General features: G+C 36.3%; 1 non-coding gene across 1 annotated transcript; it reads right to left on the bottom strand.

Moving 5' to 3' along the window:
- Positions 1-1,975: 1,975 nt before the first annotated feature.
- LOC128283216 (small nucleolar RNA R71) lies at positions 1,976-2,082 on the bottom strand. Its single transcript, XR_008273558.1, has one exon. It is a non-coding gene; the product is annotated as a small nucleolar RNA R71 (small nucleolar RNA).
- Positions 2,083-22,164: the final 20,082 nt, after the last annotated feature.

Raw genomic sequence — 22,164 nt, 5'->3', positions numbered from 1 at the left:
CTTAGGTGAGCATAGGAGAGCGAAAGAAATGAGAAACGAGCCAAAAACAAAGAAAATGGGCCAAAGTACGAAATCAACACGACCTAGACTTCCTCACACGGGCATACCACACGGCCGTGTCAATCTGGCAGAATCGAAGCACGACTCACACGGGCGTGTCCCTGCCGAGCCCAAGTTGAGTCCAATTCAGAAAAGGCTAATTTTGAGGGTTTCTAGGCATTCCAAAGCTTATAAATACACCCTAGAGGAAGAGAAAAGGGGGCACAGAGAGAAAGAGGCAGGGAACTGCTCAAGGGAAGTCGATTGATCCATCTCAGAAGCTGGAGTCACCATCAAGACTGAAGATCTCCCCTCAATTTCCCTTCAGGAGTTTTGGGTTTTCTTTATGTTTTGTATTCATTATTCTTCTGAGATGTTTTCGTTTCTAGTTATGAACTAAATCCCCTAAATACCTAAGGGGAATGAAACCTAAAACGAATCTTGTTATTATTTTTTGAATTATGTGATAAATATTTACCTTGTTCTTAATTATGTGTTCTTAATTCTTGTTTTGATATCCCAGGATACTGATTCAAGATAAGCTCTTATTCAGAGGAGGAATAGACCCTATCTAATAGTACATTTGTCATAATTCAGCAGAGTTGACTGCACGCCTAGACATAGGGTGACAAGATTTTGCCAGATTAGGGTGAAACCTAATAAGGGGATCCATAGATTGAGTTAATGCAACCCTAGGGTGTTAATTAGAGAAAAGTTTCAATTATTCAATCTAGGGATTAGACGTTATTAGTCCTGAATAGGGATAATAACATAACTTAGGGATCTCTACGGGACAAGTTAAATGAATAAATCGTCCAATTCGGAGCCAGAATAATAAGTACAGTCTAGGTAGATTTTCCTTAGGTATTGTCTTAATTCAATCATTTTCCAAAAGTAATCCCCCAATTCTACTTTCTGCAAATTCTTAGTTTAGATAATTAGTTAGTTAACACAAAACCTCATTATTCTTAGGCTAGATAATAAAAAGACAGTCGTTACTAGTACTTTTAGTTCCTTTGGGTTCGACAATCTGGTCTTGCTAAAACTATACTACTGTTCGATAGGTACACTTGCCTACATCGTGATAATAGTTAGTTTCAAGAACGATTCTTTATAAATATTTAAAACCTGTCACACGAAAATCGCGATCAAGTTTTTGGCGCCATTGCCGGGGAACTAAGATATTAGGAACTCTCAATTTTTATTACTTTAGCCATTTATTTTTCTTGCAATTTAATTATTATTATTATTTATTAATTTACTTTTTCTTTCTCTTGGCAGGTTTTTATAGTTTATGACTAGAAGAAACCCGTCAGGACCACTACTTTTTGAAGAAGAAATTGATCGCACAGTTCGTAGAAACCAAAGAGAAATAAGGCGAAGCTTTAAGATACACAGAGAACGAGAAAGAGGACAATACTCAAACCCCAACCGAAGAAATGGCTGAAAACCAAGACAATCAGCTACCTCCTGCGATACACGTTGAACTAGCGAATTAGAATCCTGCTCCTCGTACTATGTATGATTATGCTAAACCTACTTTAACAGGAACTGAGTCAAGTATAGTTAGGCCTGCTATTGCCACAAATAATTTTGAACTAAAACCTAAAACTATTCAAATGATACAGTAATTTGTTCAGTTTGATGGTTTGCAGGATGAGGATCCGAACACACACTTGGCAAATTTCCTAGAATTGTAAGATACATTTAAAATTAATGGCGTCGATTGACGACTTGGGCCAATACCTAAAGAACTGGGTCACCCGCACTACTTTTGGCCTTTCCTGACGATGCCATTCGTCTTCGATTATTCCCTTTTTTATTGAGAAACAAAGCTAAATAGTGGTTGAACTTGTTATCATGAGGGTCAATCACTACTTGGGAACAAATGACTGAAAAATTTCTATTAAAATATTTTCTATCGGCTAAAACAGCCAAATTACGTAATGATATCTCTTCGTTTGTGCAGATGAACTTAGAAACTCTTTACGATGCATGGGAGAGATACAAGGACTTACTAAGAAGGTTCCCTCATCATGGGTTACCGCTTTGGCTACAAGTTCAAACATTCCAAAATGGTCTGAATCCTTCGACTCGAAAAATGGTTGACGCAGCTGCTGGCGGAACCATAAATAATAAAACACCTAAAAATGCTTATGAGTTTATTGAAGAGATGTCACTGAATAATTATCAGTGGCAAGTCATGAGGACTAAGCCAACTAAAACAGTAGGCATTTATAACGTCGATTCGGTTACTATGTTGTCAAACCAGGCAAAACTTCTAAATAAAAAGATTGATGGATTACTTGGTTCTACTCAGGTACATCCAGTAATGAGGTGCGAGATGAATGGAGGAGGAGCATGCACAGAGTATCAACCCTTCAACCCTAGCATCAAGGGGGAACAAGTTCAATATATGGGTAACAATAACTCTAGATCCCAAAATAACCCATATAGTAACACTTATAATGCAAGTTGGAGGAAGCATCCCAATTTCTCGTGGGGCGATCAAGGAAATCAAAGACCACAACATCTTCCGAGTTTTCAACAACCACCCTATCAACAGGAAAAGAAACCGAACCTTGAAGAGATGCTGTCTAAATTTATCTCGGTGTAAGAAACCCATTTCCAGAACACGGAGACAACACTTAAAAATCAACAAGCGTCGATCCAAGGGCTCGAAACTCAGATTAGCCAGCTTTCCAAACTAATCTCCGAACGACCACAAGGTAGCTTGCCAAGTAATACTGAACCCAACCCAAGGGAACAGCTCAACGCGATTAATTGATGAAGAAGGATTCGTTGAGCCTGAGCCAGAACCGAGGCAAGAAACTATGGTAAGCAGAGGTCAAGGTGAGGTTGGTCATAATAAAAACAAATCAGTGAATGTCGAATATAAACCTCATGTGCCATACCCCAATGCGATAAGGAAAGATCGCTCAGATGAAAAATTTGGTAAATTCCTTAAACTCTTAAAAAATTTACATATTAACTTACCGTTTATTGAAACTCTATCGCAAATGTCAAACGCAATGAAATTTTTAAAGGAGCTTTTAGCAAATAAACGGAAGTTGGACGAGGCGTCACATATGGAGCTAAACGCAATTTGCTCAGCTATTCTACAGAATAAACTACCCAACAAACTAAAAGATCCAGGGAGTTTTACGATTCCTTACTTAATTGGGAGTTTAGATGTTAATAATGCATTAGCTGATTTAGGGGCTAGTATTAACGTCATGCCCTACAAAATGTTCAAACAATTAGGTCTTGAGAAACCCAAATAGACTAGAATGAGCATTCAATTAGCAGGTAAAACTATAAGATTCCCTAGGGGTATTATTGAAGATGTGCTAGTTAAAGTCGATAAATTTATATTTTCCATTGACTTCATTGTTCTAGACATAGAAGAAGATAGCAACACTCCTTTGATTTTGGGACGGCCCTTTTTAGCAACTGCTAAAACGATTATTGATGTTGGCACAGGTGATGTAACGCCCCAATTTTCGAGAATTCTGTGAATGTTGGCAAAATTTCATGCTTTGATTTTGTCATTTGTGAGTGAAATTCTGAAATAGAACCTATGTGAAAATGTTTGAAAATGCTATAGGCTAAATTGAAGTGGCCAAATAAATAGGAGTGCAAAATAGGAGGATTTGCATGACAAACCTCCCATTTTACATGAAGTGGCCAGCCATCATGTTGTTGCAGACAATATGAGCACTTGATATCCATAATTCATGGTACAAATTGATAATGGGATAGGTAATTGTTCCATGATAATGGATTAGGTAAATATTCCATGATAATGGGTTAGGTAAATGTTCCATGATAATGGTTTAGGTAAATGTTCCATGATGGGCATTTCATGTCTTTTGTATTAAAGAATTAAATGGATGAAATATAAAATTTTATTAAAAGAAAAAGAGGTGAAAAGAACAAAGTTTTGTCCATCTTTGTTCATCATAGCCGAAAGTTAGAGAAGAGAAAGGAGAGAAGAAAGCTCTTGAATGTTCGGTCACTTGGGGAAGAAAATTGAAGGTAAGTTCATGGTAGTTTGCTTCTATCTTGATGTTCATGAGTTCTTCTTGATTCTACCTTAACTCTTGAAGCATATTTTGGTTTTTAGTTGTGTTGTAAGCATTTAGTGATGAATTAAAATGAAGGAAATGATTGTTGTTTCATGTTCTTTTGATGAAAAATGGAAGATAGGTGAAGTTGAGCCAAACAAATGAGCATGAATGAGCCTTTAGATGCTAAGGGGAAAATCGGCTAACATGTTGTGCTTTAAAATGATGAAATGGAGATTATAATTAAGTAAAATCATAGATATGTGATGATTGATTGGTGATATACATGTTTAAATAACAAGCATGCAAGTTAGGTGTGAAAGAGTGATTTGGTAATAAATCTGCTTGGGACAGCAGCAGTAACGTGATTTTGGAAAATCACCGTAAATTGTGGGAGATGAGTTAGAAGCTGTATAAATTATGTAATTAAAGCTTAATGAGTCTAGTTTCAAATGGAATAAACGAGAACATATTTTGAATTCTGTACAATGAGAAATTTGATTCGTAATGAAGAGTGGTCAGATTAGTCAAACAGTGAAACATGGGAAACTTTAAGAAAAATCTGGTATTGAGTGGCCATACCAAAAATTCTGAAAATTTTATGGATAGAAGATATATGAGTTTATTTTCAGGGAAAATTAACGGCACTTGATTTGGAGTTTCGTAGCTCAGTTATAAATAATGTAGTGACTGTTCTCGTGAAGACGACTTGCGGTGAAATTATGATTATGTGGTAAACATTGACAAAAATTTGTTAATGAGTTGCTTATTGTTTTCTTATAAGCTTACTATGATCTGCGGTGTAGTTGGCCAAATATTGTAAGGGGTTAATCGTAGTTTGTATTTGAATAGTTAGATTAACGTGTTAGTAATCCAATTGTAGGCGGTTCGTGTGTGGATCTAAATCAAGATATCGTCAAGAAAGGTGTGTCACTAACACCTCTTATAGACTAGATTGGCACAAGTAGAAAAGCGAAATGCCGAAAAGCCGGTATTTTGAGATCTTGCGAGTGTGTGAATGCTCATGAGATTAATAGTTTGATGTATATGGTAAATTAAAGTGATAAGATCGCAGAGTGCGATTACATGCATTTCGATATTTTTGAGCTTAATGGGCCAAAAGCGGGATAATGGGCCAACGGCCCAAATTAGTAAAAAACGCGGTAAGTGTTTCGATCGTACGTAAATGGCTATGTTATGTATGAAAACCTTAAGAATAGTTAAATTACTTGAATACCCTATGTATGCAAAATTACCATTATACCCCTAGGGTTACTTTTTGAAAAGCATGAAGATCGATTCTATATGATGTATGCCATGATTATATATCTACATTGCATGGGGACTTGGGTTATACTATGGAGGAAGCGTCACGGTGGCTATGCCACAATTATTCGATCTGGTGGCTCGCCACATATATTCATCTGGTGGCTATGCCACAATTATTCGATCTGGTGGCTCGCCACATATATCTGATTCGGTGGCTCGCCACAATATTCAGATCTGGTGACTTCGTCACAATATCCGGCGACCTCATTGCGATTTACGTGGTGTGTAGCAGTTGGGTGGGTCAAGTAGTCTCCCCAAATGGTGTAAGGCTGGTACTGGGGTGTTATGGATGAATCTGGCTGGGTTTCGCATAAACATGTAATATCTGCTACGTTCATTATGGGCCTATGGGCTTTATTCAATTTACATTGCAGGCTAAGGCCAACTTATTACATTTACGTGGGTTGAGTGATTTAGACTATGGTTGGGTTATTTTACACCGAGTTTCCCCAAACTCACCCTTTTTATTTTCATCCACGCAGTAATCCCCAACCATAGTGGGCTTGGAGTCGTGAGGGAATTTGAGTGGCCACCCGCTCAAAGTTTGATTTTCTTCCGTGAACTGGACATCCTTTTAATTACGTTTGAGGTTTTGGGCTTTTAAATGTAATAAGGCCGCTTATTTATTTTTGATGGTTTTATATGTTTTATTAAGATAGGTAATATTTATATTTAACTGTTGAAATTGGATAGCTTTAGGCGCGTTTTCAAAAACAAAGAATTGATTTCAAAATAACACGAAAACAAGCAAAGCTTCCGCAATGAAGATATTTTCCAAAATTAATCACTTTTCTTAAAAAGGACTTAATCAAATCGGTTTCCTAGAAATATACATGACGTTAACATACGGCAATAGCGGTTTGCATGTCTAGGATTGGATCCGAAGGGAATTTGGTACTTAAGCAGTCCGATGGACTCACCTCCTCTTTTTCAGTTTCCTACCTGGTGCACAGCTTCCATTCACTTTAACCTATAATGAAATCATCTTTTAAAACACTCAGTAATTTTTCTTTCTGGATCGGAAATGTTTTGAATGCTTCGATGTGGCATGTCAGATCCGGCCATAAGTCTGGGCCGGGTTTGGGATGCTACAGGTGAGCTCACACTCCGTGTGGGAGACGAAACAATCACCCTTCAAGCTCGGAATTCTAGTGCCACATCAGAAATTGAAAGTGATCATCTAAACCATTCTACTAAAACTGACGATATGGTACAACCTACTTTGTAGGAAATGAGTCTGAAGGAAGCGCACGAGTCATTCTCAAGTAGTAGCAGAGGACCTATTCATGAAGATCGAAGGCTACAAATTGAGGAGCTAGATGAATGGCGGACGCATAAATCGAGAACACATAATAAACCAAAACTATGCCAGAACAAGCTCAACACCGTCCCACGTCAACTTAAGGTTGGAGATAAAGTCTTATTAGATGCCGCAGATCCTCACATTGTCACTATCACACCGAACGAAGAAATCCCTCTTACGGTACTTAGCATTTTCCCATTCGGTACAGTCTAGTTAAGTCATCCCAAGTTCGGCACTTTTAAGGTAAAAAACACCAGTCTAAAACCTTATTTTGATGAGAATGATAGCAGGAATAAGGAGTATAAACTTCTCAAACCACCATGACCATTCAATGGAGAGGTAAGTCGAGCTTAGACTATAAATAAACGCTTCTCGGGAGGCAACCCGAGTACTAACAATATTAATTTCTTTAAATTTTAGTATTTAACACCTAACTTACTAACGAAGATCTTAAATACAGGTTTCTCCACACAGACACGGCCAAGCACACGGGTGTGCTTAGGGCTGTGTGAAAACAGGGGAAAGATTTCCCTAACACGGGCTACGATAAATCGCCACGGCAGTGCGACATGGCCGTCGGTGAACCTGCAAAAACAACACGGGCGTGCGACATGCCCGTGTCTAGAACCCGTGGTCGAACCTGTTAAATGAACATAGGCATAGGCCTACATACACGGGCATGGGAGAAGTGAACAAAGCCAGGCACGGTCGTGCGAACCGGCCGTGCCACATGAAAAATTAGATTATCTATCTTATTTTATTTTTCTTTTATTAATTTTTAAAGATTCTTTTGTTTTTAAGCACGGCTTATCTTTATGATTACTATCAAATTATTCCCCCAATTCTCATTTTGTTCTTCAGAATTATGTTTGTCCTCCAGCTTTATTTCCAACAACTCGCTCTCGCTAATCCAGGAATTTCATCCATTTTTAACTTAGGAAGTTTCACTTTTCTCCCTATCTTATGAACTTACACTTACATTTGTCAAAATATCTATCTTTTTACATTGAGGACAATGTACATCTTAAGTGTAGGGGGATATTCATTTCATTATCAAAAAAATCCCTAAATGACTACTTTGTTCTCTTGAAAAGCTCTCATATCATATTTAGGATAAATTTTGATTGATTTATGATTTTGATTGATATATCTTGAATTAAAACATAGGCATTTATGCATTGATTGTTTAAACTTTAAGACATTAGAGAATTAAGCATGATAAGTTGATTTTTAAGAATTTAAAATTTTAGGTTGTTTCCCCAAAGTTTAGGTATTACTTTGAGTTGGAATTCACAAGTTTTAAACATCAAAAGTCATAATTCTTGTGAGATTTTTGAGCCTTTTGAGCCTTTTGAGCATATTTTAATTCTTTCATGCTCACTTTTATTATTGCTTTGAGTGCGTCAGTATTGAACTGTTATTCTGAAACTTGCTTGATTATGCATGTCAAGACCACAACATTTGATTTGATATGTCAAAATGATTAAGGCACTTAGGATTAACCCACTTATGCCATGAAAAGCCTACCTCCAAAATTAACCCCTAGTGAGCCCCTTTGAGCCTAACAACCCATTTTTTTTTTTGTATTACCCGTAATATTAACCCTTAACCCATTATTGTTGAAATCCCCTAAATTAAATTTGATCCCTATTTTTGTCAAGATTTGAATTGAAATAGTTACTCAGCTATGTCTTGTTCTTAATAGTTAGTCTATGTTATTTAACTTGTTCTTAAAAAAAACTGTGTATACACATTAGTAGTAATCTTTTGTTTTTGAGCTTAAGTATTTAAATTCCATATTCTGAGAAGAAGCTCTGTTGTACTCAAGTGATGATTAAATCTTTTTCTAGTTAAGTGATTTTTCAATTCAATCTCGATTCTGACCGTTTCTTTCAGCTTGTGACCACACCCCCTAACCAAAGCCACGTTACAACCCTCTAAAGACCTTTTGATTGATGGATCATGTAACACCCCGATCCCGAGACCATCACCGGTGTCGGACACGAGGGGTTAACAAGTCAAGTCCACATATTTTGCTCACCAATTTGACATTTCCAGTCGGGCTGGAAAACTGCGTCACTGTCTCCTTAAAAATCATATCTCGAGTTTCAAAACTCAGAAACTGGTTTCGTAAATTTTCCCTGAATTTAGACTCATATATCCATCCATGGATTTATTTCTAGAATTTTTGGTTGGGCCAATTGGTACAGTTTATTAGTTAAAGTCACCCCTGTTACAGGGATCGACTGCTCTGACCTCCGCGCGTTACAACTTGAATATCTCTCTGTACAGGGCTTTAATACTGGTGCCGTTTGTTTCTAATGAAACTAGACTCAAAATGGAATCTGCACATATAAGGCATGACTCCTAATTCTTTCTGGATAATTTATAGTAAATTTTTAAAGTTGCGACAGGGGACCCAGAAACCATTCTGGCCCTGTCTCACAATAGCTTTAATATCTCTTAACAAGTAACTCCTATGACCATTTCGTTTCTTCCATATGAAAATAGACTCATCAAGGTTCATTTACATAGCTGATTCACTATTTAATACCATTCCTACAAATTTTGGTGATTTTTACATTCACGTTACTGCAGCTGGCAGCATCTGTTTTAAGGTAGGTCTTACCTATTTTGTAGTCTCCATGAACCAACTAGTCTTGCCATACATAGGTCCACATATGATCATTTTAACCATGCCAATGGCTGATCATGTGACCAACATTCCCATTTCCAATTCATAGTCACATCATGACACCATATATATATATACAAACGCAAATAGTCTAAGTTCATTCTTCACTTTTACGAGCCGTTTTGCATGGCCGCACACATATACATCACCACATTTTTAAACCAACAAGGGTAGTCCTATACATGCCATTTCAAAGTTCATCCAAAATTTATACCAAAATAGAGGCGTTGATAGTGTGGATGACTTGACTTTAATGATCCCGAATCCGATTGCTATCGAGCAAAATCTATAAGACAGAGAGCCAAAGCAACGGGGTAAGCATTTTTATGCTTAGTAAGTCTCAAGGAATAAAATCAGCTTTAATTAAAGCATTACATTCTCATAACCAAATACATCATTTCACTATACACATTCACATAATCATACTTACTTCACCATCCCAACTCTTAGGTTCATACACAAATAACGGCTTCGTTAAGGCCGATAACTCGTTCCATCATAGGAGCGGATATGCATACGCTCTTACTCCTAGCGCGCAAAGCACACACCTCACTTACCTTGTTATTGGGAAATTTCACAAGTGTATTAGCTGAAATTTTCCAGCAAGCTTATAATTTTCAAATCACATACCTTTGGAGCTTAACCGGATATAGCTACTCGTTCAAACGCCTTCGGGACATAGCCGGATATGGTAACCCGCACCAAGGCCTCACGGACTTAACCCGGATATCACGATTGCACAAATGCCTTGGTCTTAGCCCGGATAGAATGACTCGCACGAATGCCTTGGTCTTAGCCGGATATAGCCACTAGCACCATTGCCTTCGGTCTTAACCGGTTATAATTTCCAGCATAATTGTCTTGGGGCTTAGCAGGATATCATTCAATTTCTCATGCACACATACATCAATAATCATTGGACATACATATTTCATTTTCGTTACTAAGGCTCAAACACAATTATAATCATTAGCATAATCGCCTTCGGGACTTAGCCCGGGTATCATTCGAATACTCATACACACATAAATCAATAATCAATACATCCATATTTCATTCCACATAATTCAATTAAGGTCACTTCTTGAGGACTTACCTCGGATGTTGTCGAACGGCTTTTACGGCTATTCGATCACTTTTTTCCTTCCCCTTGTCCAATTGTGGCCCTCTAAGCTCTTGAGCTAATTCAAACAAATTCAATTTATTAAAACCTCATTGTGCTAGCTTATGGCCGAATATGACAAGGAGTTTAAATGGTCATATGGCCACCCTTTAGCTTGAATACACAATGGTCATGCACATTTTATACTACATCAAGCAATTCAATACAATTCATTCGAGCATCAAGGAAAAGCTAAGGCCTTCAATAGGCTACCCAAGGCCGAATATTCATGTCCATGTTGAGGCCAATTATGCACTTAATACCTCACAAAAACAGCATGCATTTTACTAGTTAATGCTTTGCATATTGTAGCTCAAAACTTATATTATAGCATCAAGCACTCATATGTGTGCTAGGTCGAATGTGCTTGCAATTTCACAATCATTCTTCAACATCTTCTTCTTTAAACAAACATATTCATCACTTAGTTCACAACCAAAACATCATGTGCAAACATATATATACATATATGAGCATGGCAATTTCAAGGTGTCCATAGCCATCCAAAACACAAATTTTAACTAACATGCAAGAAGCATGAACCATGCTCATGAATGCATCATGGCGAATATGACAATCATGCCCTTTTCAACTTCAATCATGGTTAAACAAAAGAAAACTCAAAATCTTACTCATGAGTAGACAATCCATCATTGCATGCATCATCATCAAGCTTCACACTTAGCATGCAATGGCTTTATCACCATAACAACTTTGGCCAAATACCATTTCCATGGCATAACAAAGATTTGAGCCATGGCTAACATGCACATCAAGTTAGCAACCAAAACATGCATGAAACTCCTAACACAACCTCATACATACCTTAATCTTGATGCCGTTTAGCCAAATCGCCTTCTAGATCTCTTCTAAACCAAGCATGAAGCAAAAATCCTCTTTCTTCCTCCTTATGATTTTCGGCCAAAAGATGAGAAAGGATGAACACAACAAATTTTTTCTTCCTTCTTTCTCAACTCACGGCAAGGGGGATTACCACACTCACACACATTTTTTTTATTCTTTTCTTACCCATGCTTATTTGTTTATTATTTCTCCCTAATGCCCAACAAAACATGTTTCATGACATGTTTAGCCCATATCTTTTGTCATGGCTGGCCATCACTTGTACAAAGGGAATTTGACATGCAAGTCCATTATTTTGCATGCATGCTTTAATTAGTCATCACACATTTCCCCATCATACTTTCAAAGTTCACTACTAGGTCCTTTCTAGTGAAATTCACCTTTATAACACTAAATCAATCATCAAAAAATGTCATACATGAATACACACATATTATAGGCATCGAAATAAATTTTAAATTATTTTTATGCCTCGGTTTTGTGGTCCCGAGACCACCTTCCGACTAGGGTCAATTTTGGGCTGTCACAGATCATTTCAAATTATAGTGGTGGAGATGTAATTTTCATGCAAGCCTATGGTAATAACTTTTCATATTGACTGATGAGTGCTACTTACATTAGCTTTAAACACTTTGAGTGATTTGAGTGAATCTCTAGTGAGGATGTTAAACTCCATGAGATTTTGAATCGAGATAACCACTTAGATAAGGAGAGATGCCTAAAGTTTTGCATGATTAAATACTCAACTTGGAATGTTTGAAACTTTGATGTTCTTTTAGTTGAATTTTCAATGTATGATTACCTATGGATTATTTTGAGATATTATCGATCGAAATTGTAGGTTGACAAGAATTTATTTTAAATATGAGTTGAGAATTTTACTTGAGGACAAGCAAATGCTTAAGTGTGGGGGTATTTGATAAACCGTAATTTATACATATTTTTACCCCATGCTTACCGCATTTTATGGATGATTTTTCCTTAAAATTGGTGAATTCAATGCTCCTAATGCCTTAATTTCATGTTTTATACTTAGGTGAGCATAAGAGAGTGAAAGGAACGAGAAACGAGCCAAAAACAGAGAAAATAGGCCAAAGTACGAAATCAACACGGCCGGGACTTCTTCACACGGGCATACCATATGGCTGTGTCAATCTGGCAGAATCGAAGCACGACTCACACGGGCGTGTCTCTGCCTAGCCTAAGTTGAGTCCAATTCAAAAAAAGCTAATTTTGAGGGTTCCTAGGCATTCCAAAGCCTATAAATACACCCTATAGGAATAGGAAAGGGGGCATAGAGGGAAGGAGGCAGGGAACTGCTCAAGGGAAGCCGATTGATCTATCTCAGAAGCCGGAGTCACCATCAAGACTAAAGATCTCCCCTCAATTTCCCTTCAGGAGTTTTGGGTTTTCTTTATGTTTTGTATTCATTATTCTTCTGAGATGTTTTCCTTTTTAGTTATGAACTAAATCCCCTAAATACCTAAAGGGAATGAAACCTAAGACGAATCTTGTTAGTATTTTTTGAATTGTATGATAAATATTTAACTTATTCTTAATTATGTGTTCTTAATTCTTGTTTTGATATCCCAGGATATTGATTCAAGATAAGCTCTTATTCAGAGGAGGAATAGACCCTGTCTAAGAGTACATCTGTCATAATAAAGCGGAGTTGATTGCGCGCCTAAGCATAGGGTGACAAGATTTTGCCGGATTAGGGTGAAACCTAATAAGGGGATCCATAGATCGAGTTAATGGAACCCTAGAGTGTTAATTAGAGAAAAGTCTCAATTATTAAATCTAGGAATTAGACGTTGTTAGTCTTGAATAGGGATAATAACATAACTTAGGGATCTCTACGGGACAAGTTAAATGAATAAATCGTTCGATTTGGAGCCAGAATAACAAGTAAAGTCTAGGTGGATTTTTCCTTAGGTATTGTCTTAATTCAATCGTTTTCCAAAAGTAATCCCCCAATTCTACTTTCTGCAAATTCTTAGTTTAGATAATTAGTTAGTTAAAACAAAACCCCTTTATTCTTAGGCTAGATAATAAAAAGACAGTCATTACTAGTACTTTTAGCTCCTTTGGGTTCGACAATCCAGTTTTACTAAAACTATACTATTGTTCGATACGTACACTTGCCTACATCGTGATAATAGTTAGTTTCAAGAACGGTTCTTTATAAATATTTAAAACATGTCACACGAAAATCGCGATCAATATTCATACCATATATCAAACCACTATCATCCATTAACTCTGAAATGGATTAATTACCACTTAAGGACCTTAACTTTAAGGTTCTATAGCTATTAGACCCCTTTAGCTAATAGAACACAAGTTTTGCATTTTACGCGATTTAGTCATTTTTATCAAATTAACTAACCAAACGATAAAATTTCTAAACAAAACTTTCACATAATCATTCAGTCATATTGTAAACATTAAAATAATAAAATAATTATTTTGAATTCAAATTTTTGGTCCCGAAACCACTGTTCTGATTTGACTAAAAACGAGCTGTTACAACTCTCCCCCTTAGGGATTTTTGTCCCTAAAAATCTTACCAGTGAGTAGGTTAGGGTACAGTTTTCTCATAGCTTCCTCAGGTTCCCACGTGGCTTCTTCGACACTGTGTCGTTGCCACAAAACCTTCACCAAAGCTATTTGTTTATTTCTCCACTCTTTAATCTCTTAAGCTAGAATTTTGATCAGTTTTTCGTTGTACGTCATATCAGGTTGAATTTCAATCTCTGCTGGAGAAATTACATGTGATAGGTCTGATCTGTATCGACGCGACATCGAGACGTGAAACAAATTATTGATCTTCTCTAACTCAGTCGATAAAGCTAGCTTACATGCTACTGGACCTATTCTTTCAATGATCTCATACGACCTGATAAAACGTGGAATCAATTTTCCTTTGTGACCAAATCTAAGTATTTTCTTCCACAGGGATACTTTTAGAAACACTTTATCACTGATCTAAAATTCAATGTTTTTTCGTTTCAAATCCACGTAAGATTTCTGTTGATTTGAAGCTGCTTTCAAACTGTCGCGAATTACTTTCACTTTTTCTTCAGCCTCTCGAATCAAATAAACCCTGTGAATCATTGTCTCACTCAAATTGGTCCAATACAATAGAGTTCGACATCTGTGACCATACAAAGCTCCGTACGGTGTCATCTTTATACTTAATTGAAAGCAGTTGTTATATGCAAATTCAACCAACGGAAAATATTTCTCCAATTGCCTTCAAATTCTAAAACACAACAACGAAGCATATCTTTGAGAATTTGTATTGCTCTCTCAGACTGACCATCGGTTTGCAGATGAAATGCTGTATTAAAATTCAACCTTGTACCCAGAGCTTCTTGCAATTTCTTCCAAAATTGTGATGTAAACGACAGATCTCTATCTAAAATAATTGAAATTGGCACCTCGTGCAATCTAACGATCTTAGATATGTAAAATTCAGCCAATCTATCAAGCGAATAATCAGTACGTACTGGAATGAAATGTGTTGATTTCGTCAGTCAATCAACAACAACCCAAATAGCATCTTTCTTCTTCGGAGACAGGGGTAATCCCGATACGAAGTACATCGTAACTCTATCCCATTTCCACTTTAGTATCATCATAGGCTGTAGTAATCCCAAAGGTACTTAATGTTCAGATTTGACTTGTTGAAAAATCAAACACTTTGATACAAACTCAGAAATGTCCCGTTTCATGCCTAGCCACCAATACATTGCTTCAAATCATTGTATATTTTAGTACTCCCCAGGTGAACAGATAGGTAACTACTGTGTACTTCATACAAAATTTTCTGAATGAGTTCGAAATTCTTTGGTACGTAGATTCTGTTTCAAAACATTAAACAATCATTGGCTCCGATCTGATAGTCTGAATCACTATTCGACTTACATTGCACTCTTTTAGCTTGTAACTTGGCATCATAATTTTGAACTTCATAAATTTGCTGAAGAAAAACCAGTTTAGCTTTTAATTCAGCTAATATCGATCCATCATTAGACAAAGTTAGTCTCGTATTCATTGCTCTCAAAGCAAATAGAGATTTTCTACTCAAAGCATCTGCAACTATATTTGCTTTCCTCGGATGATAATCAATTATTAACTCATAATCTTTCAATAGATCAAGCCATTTCATTATTGCAAATTCAGATCTTTCTGAGTTATTATATACTTTAAACTTTTGTGATCAATAAAAATGTGGCATTTTTCATCGTACAAATGATGTCGCCAAATTTTCAGTGCAAACACAATAGCAGCCAACTCTAAATCATGTGTCAGATAACTCTTTTCATGCGGCTTCAACTGTCTGGAGGCATAAGCTATAACTTTCCTTCTTGCATCAAAACGAAACCCAAACCATTCAATGGCATGTCGCTATAAATCACGAATTCTTTACCTGACTCAAGTTGAACCAAACTTGGTGCCTCAATTAACATTGCTTTTGACTGATCGAAACTCTATTGACATTTCTCAGATCACCCAAATTTCACATCTTTTTGTACCAATCTAGTCATAGGTATAGCAATCATCGAGAACCCTTTAACAAAACATCAATAATAACCAGCTTACCCCAGAAACCTTCTAACTTTGAATACGTTTCTCGGTGGTTTCCAGTCAACAACAGCTGAAATCTTGCTCGGATGAACTCTTATACCTTCAGCTGAAACAATTTGCCCTAAAAATTTGACTTCTCGGAGCCAAAATTCACACTTGCTGAATTTAGCGAACAATTGCTTATCTCTCAAATTTTGCAGCACAATTCTCAAATGTTCGGCATGTTCAGACTCATCACATGAATAGATCAAAATGTCGTCAATGAACAAAACAACGAATCTGTCTAAATACGGTCTAAAAATCTGATTCATCAAATCCATAAAACCTGCAGGAGGATTAGTTAATCCAAGGCATAACAAAAAATTCATAATTTCCATATCTCGTTCTGAAAGCAGTTTTCGACACATCCGAATCTTTAACTCGTAACTGATAATAACTAGACCGCAAATCAATCGTCGAAAATACTATTGCGCCTTTCAACTAATCAAATAAATCATCTATTCTCGGCAACGTATACTTGTTCTTTATTGTAACCTTGTTGAGCTGTCGATAGTCAATACACATTCTCATAAACCCGTTTTTCTTTTTTATGAACAATACTGGTGCACCCCAAGGCAAAAAACTAGGTCGTGCAAAACTTATATCTGTTAACTCTTGCAACTGAGATTTCAACTCTTTCAATTCTGTTGGAGCCATTCTATATGGAGCTATTGATATCGAGAAGTTTCAGGTACTAACTCAATAGAAAATTCAACCTCTCTAATTGGTGGTAACCCCGGTAATTCTTCTGGAAACACATCCGAAAACTCATAGACTATCGGTATTGATTCAATCTTCGAAAGACACTTTTGTATCTAACACATACGCAAGGTAAGCTTCGTAACTTTTCCTCACACATTTATGAGCTAACATCAATGAAATCACAATTGGCAATTCACTCGATTCATTAAATTCAATTCGAAGGATTTCACTATTCTGACATTTCAATTCAATAGTCTTTCATCTACAATTCACAACAGCATCATGTAGAGTCAACCAATCCATACTTAGAATTATATCAAACTTATTAAATGGCAAATGCATCAAATCCACAGGAAAATAGTAACCACGAGTCATTAAAGGACAGTTCTTGCAAACTTTATTAACTATCACATACTTGTCTAAGGGGTTCGATACTTTAATCACAAACTCAATAGACTCAACAGGAAAATTCTTACTAAACACTAAATTCATACAGATATATGAATGAGTTGATCTAGGATCACTTAAAGCAATCACATTAGTGTCGTAAAGAGAAAATATACTAGTGATAACATCAGGTGATGACGCCTATTCGCGAGCACAAATAGCGTAAGCTCTAGCAGGCGCTCTAGCCTCGGATCTTACTGTAGAATCTCTCGAAGTACTACGATTACCACTCACATTTCTTGCATTTCTTGGTGGTCTCCCTCTAGTGGCTGTATTACTTAGTCTTGCATTCTAAATCTTATCTTTCTCAGCTAACTCTGGGTAATCACGTATGAAATGATCTTGTGAACCACATTTGAAAACAAGCCCGATTATTCATTCTACATTCACCAGGATGATGTCTTCCACATTGTTGACATTTAGGTCTATAGTTTCTCACACTGCCAACACTCGATACCGATGTAACTTGAGCTTTAAGACTTGAGTATTGTTTTCCACGATCTCTGTTCGAATACCAGATTGAAGCATTTGGATGGAATCTTTAGATTTCTTTGACGAATATTGATATGGCTTATTCATCAGTCTATTTCTCGAGTCTCTAGCCTCTAAATCTACCTTTCTCTTTTTTTTTTTTTTGCTAAACTCCTCGACTTTGCAAGCTCTATCGACCAGGACAACAAATTGTTTCAATTCTAGAATTCCAACTAGAAGTTTAATATCCTTGTTCAAGAAATCAACGAACCATTTGCACATGATTTCTTTAGTAGAAAAATACTTTCGAGCATACTTAATCTTATGAATTCTCTTTCATACTCAGTCACAGTCGTACGGCCCTGTTTCAATTCTAGAAACTCTTTATGCTTTTGATCAAGAAACCGCTGACTTATATATTTCTTCCAAAACTTAATCTGAAAGAATTCCCAGGTCACTCTTTCTTTTGGTACCACTGATACCAAAGTATTCCACCACTGATACGATGTATCCCTCAATAACGATATGGTACATTTTAAACATTCAGCTGGCATACACGATAGTTCATTAAATACTCGAATAATGTTTTCAAGCTAAAATTCAGCTCACTCAAGATCATCATCAATGATAGCTCTGAACTCTTCGGCCTCGTGTTTTCAGATTTTATCTACTAGCGGCTTATTCAGTCGTTGAAGTTCCATAATTTAAGGAGCTACGGAAATAGGTTAAGGATTAGGTGGGGGTGGAGATTGTTGCGCAGTCGAATTTGTCCGGACATATTACGTGAACCATTCGTTCATCATTAGGAAAAAAGCTTCTTTAGCCTCTCCTTCGTGACTACTCGATACCTTTCTAGAATCAGAAGACGTTTTCCCTTAAGTGGGAGCTGGCGCATTACTCTCAACATCATCAGTTACAGCTCGATCGAGATCCATTTACTGTATGAAAACACATTTTAAATTGTCAGGAGTCATTACACTATTACAGGTTATATATGGCATGTATAGCTAGACTCTCACACACGTTATGTTAGTCCAAGAATCGACTAAACCATAGCTCTGATACCAATAAATGTAACACCCCTTACCCGTATTCAACACCAGAATAGGGTTATGGAGCATTACCAAATTTATATACTAATTACACATTCATTTTGCATACATTGTCACATTTCAAGAAATCATCAATCAATCTCAAACATATTGTCCCTAATACGAGCCTACGATGCCCTAAACATGCATTCAGAGTGGTTCGGGACTAAACTGATAACTTTGGAAACATTTTGAACACTTAGAAAATTTTTCTAAAAATAGGAGACATACGCCCGTGTGTAGCATACTGACTTAATTGTAATTTCAACACCAGAGACACACGGTCGTGTACATGACAGTGTATCGTACACTGCTGAGACACACGCCCATGTCTCTACTCATGTAAATAAAAATAGGCTATTTACCAAGCCATTTTACCACCCAAACTTGTATTCACCTACATCAAACTTAAAGGCACCAATACAAAGCATCAATAGGCATTTTAACCAACCAATTCAAGCTTTCTCAATACACAAAAGACACAAAATATACCTTACCATTTAGACCAAATTCACATATGTAATTCAATTAAATATACACTTCCAAATATGCATCATTTAGCCTAATTTCACAAGCAAACCAACATTCACAAATCAACCATTTGATACTCATAATGCCTATTACCATTTAAGCATTACACAACCATCATTTAACACATTTTACAAGACATAAACGCATATATATACATGATTCAAACATACCAAAATAACCAAGAATGAGCCATCACTCATGGCTATATATACAAACCAAAACATATACATTTACAAGCCAATTCAAATGGCTAAATTCATTACCAGCACATAACCAAAATGACCAAAGTCCCTATACATGCAATATATTTAAAACATAAGCTCAAAAGTACCAAATTCATAGTTGGATAGTGTGACAATGTCTCTGACGATTCCCGAGTCTGAGCTAGCTTTAAAGTCACTATAAAACATGGAAAATTAAACAAAGTAAACTATATAACTTAGTAAGCTCATATGAATTTAACTCAATCTTAGTATACATTTACAATTCAACAAATTGAACATATCAACATGTAGTTCATCTAACTAACAAACCTTTCACATTTTCAATCATACTCTTATGTACGAACTTCACAACTTCTTCGATTTAAGCTTATATGGTTCATGTACATACTTGTACCATCTCGTACCAATCTCGTACACATCCACGTCTTTCATTTACTCGTTGAACCATTTGGAATACTATCGAATACATGAGAAACTCGGACCAAAGTGCTAATATCATGGCCAAAAGCCAACTAAATCTCATATCACATATACTGCTCACACTAGAGCTATCAACGATCCTGCTCACACAAGCTGTCAGTCAAGACGTAGCTACAAGGTGCTGCTCACACAAGCTGTCAAGTAACCACAACACATGCTGATATATTCAGCCATCGGTAGGACGTACAGGACCAGTACCCGAATCACATAATCACAGTAATCCTTAATGACATGTCACTAGTATCCAAATATATTCCTAAGGTTCAACCGGGATTTCAAATGTTGAATCATCGTTGAATCTTTGTCGAACATATCCGTAGTCTCATAATCACAGTTTATGCAATATCAAAGCATTTAAAATACATTTATAATGAAATTTATCACATACAAACTTACCTAGGATGCAAAAACAGTTAAATTGGTCGATTAGTTGAAAACTTTGTTTTTCTCTCGATCTAGATCCGAGTTTCGCTTTTCTTGATCTATATGATATCAAAATTAACTTATTTAATCATCTCTCTATTCAAGTTAGTCCAAAATTCACTTTAAGGCATTTTTATGCAACTGCCCTTAATGTTTCACATCTTTTACAATTTAGTCCTTATTTCATAAAAAACATAAATTCATACAATTTAAGAATAACATACAATTTAAGACTAACCTATGCTAGTTGAATTACTATTATGCCCCTAGCAATCCATAATTTTCAATTATTTCACATTTTAACCACCAAGTTTCTAAATTTCACAATTAAATCCCTATTTTACATTTTCACTAAAAATCACTTAATAAAACTTGTATAATTCACAACAACCATTTATAATCTATCATCAAACATCAAAACACATGCTTATTCATCAATTTCAACATTCAAAATCTTTGATAGTTTTGCAAAATAGTCATTGGGATAGCTAGACCTAGTAGCAACAATCTCAAAAACGTAAAAATCATTAAAAACGGGACAAAAACGGACTTTGTAACATCTTGATTTTGGGCTTAGTCAGAACAGTGGTTTCGGGACAACAAATTCGATGAGGAAAATTTCATTTTTATCATGTTTTTATGGTCTACGATTTCATGAAATGATTTTGTGACAATTTTGTTCAAAAATTTTGACGTTTGGGCACCCAATTTAGTAAAAAAGACTAAATTGTAAAAAGTGCAAAAGTTGAGTTCTACATGTTAGAGGTATCAAATTGTTATGAAATTTTAAATGGGAGGTCCTTAAATGATAATTAAACCATTTTATAACTTGTTGGACAAAAATGGCCTTGATTGGGTAAAATTTGAAAGAATAGTAAAAAGGGCATTTTGGTCATTTAGGGGTAAAATAAATTAAAAGACAAATTTTAAACTTCAAATGTATCTCTTTCTCCTTGCTGCAGCAGAATGTACCAAAAGCAGCCATGGTTAGGGTTTGGCCAAGCTTCCAAGCTTAATAATCAAGGAAATCGATATTTGGGCTTAAATCGAGAAAATACAAGGTTATGGACTAGAATGGTAAATTGCCATTTCTGGATACGAGGTAATTTTGTGCGTAAATAATTTATCGATTCTTTTTAATTTATTATATTTTATTATCATATGAAATGTGGCTGCATATAGAATGATTATTTGTTGTAAATTGCAAATTGAAAAGGGACTATGAATAAATTGTAACATGTTGGAAAGTGAGGAATTTCCCGGTTGAGCCTTCATAATAGAAACAATATGAATGATCCATTGTGAGGTCACGTGTGTAGTACTAAGTGCAGGCTACTATATGTACCGGATAATTGGTCGCATGTGTAGTACTAAGTGCAGGCTACTATGTGTACCCGATAACTTCGATCATGTGTGTAGTACTAAGTGCAGGCTACTACGTGTATCAGATGGTTAGGTCACGTGTGTAGTACTAAGTGCAGGTTACTATGCGTACCCGATAACTTCGATCACGTGTGTAGTACTAAGTGCAGGCTACGATGTGTATCAGATGGTTAGGTCACGTGTGTAGTACTAAGTGCAGGCCACTATGCGTACCAGATAGTTTTGGCTACAAGTGTGAAAATATGTGTAGTACTAAGTGCAGGCTACTACGTGTACCGGATAATTGGTCGCATGTGTAGTACTAAGTGCAGGCTACTATGC

The sequence above is a fragment of the Gossypium arboreum genome, chromosome 10 (assembly GCF_025698485.1).
Source record: "Gossypium arboreum isolate Shixiya-1 chromosome 10, ASM2569848v2, whole genome shotgun sequence".
In the NCBI taxonomy this organism is placed as follows: Eukaryota; Viridiplantae; Streptophyta; class Magnoliopsida; order Malvales; family Malvaceae; genus Gossypium; species Gossypium arboreum.
The sequence above is the reverse complement of the archived record's forward strand: the minus strand, read 5'-3'. Positions and strand labels throughout refer to the sequence as shown.